The sequence below is a fragment of the Atta colombica genome, unplaced genomic scaffold (assembly GCF_001594045.1).
Source record: "Atta colombica isolate Treedump-2 unplaced genomic scaffold, Acol1.0 scaffold1, whole genome shotgun sequence".
NCBI lineage: Eukaryota > Metazoa > Arthropoda > Insecta > Hymenoptera > Formicidae > Atta > Atta colombica.
In genome coordinates, this window is record NW_017259183.1 from 389,060 (window position 1) to 389,589 (window position 530).

Sequence of the window (530 nt, forward strand, 5' to 3'; positions counted from 1 at the left end):
TACACAATTATCTAAAATTCGATATTACATTATTGCGTTAGTATTAATTAGTATTAAATGGAAGATTCGCGGCGCAATTTTTTCATATTAACGGAGATCGATGTCTCTGTGACTTGTTTATCTAGCGACGATAACAACCTTTATTGCACTGGCCGATCCTTCAATTTCGGAAACTCGCTAAGGTCATACATTCTCGCAGTTCGGACGGTCCATTGGATTATTATTATCGTCATCCCCGCAAACTTCTCGCGAGAGTGCCGGATATCATATTATCCACGCGGCGTGACCTATCCCCATCCATTATTCTTTATCTCGCAGAGATATAAAAGAAATGCATTACTTATATCAAGATTGCTGGCCATTCCTTCTACGCGATTCTTTTTATTGTTCTCCTTTTCGCGTGACCAATATCGGATGATACGTACGAAGCACTTTGTCAATTCCGGTCCTCCATTCAGCATACACGTTTCATGATTCCGTTCTGTATACAGAGAAACTATCTTATTTATGGTTGTAATATCGCACTAATA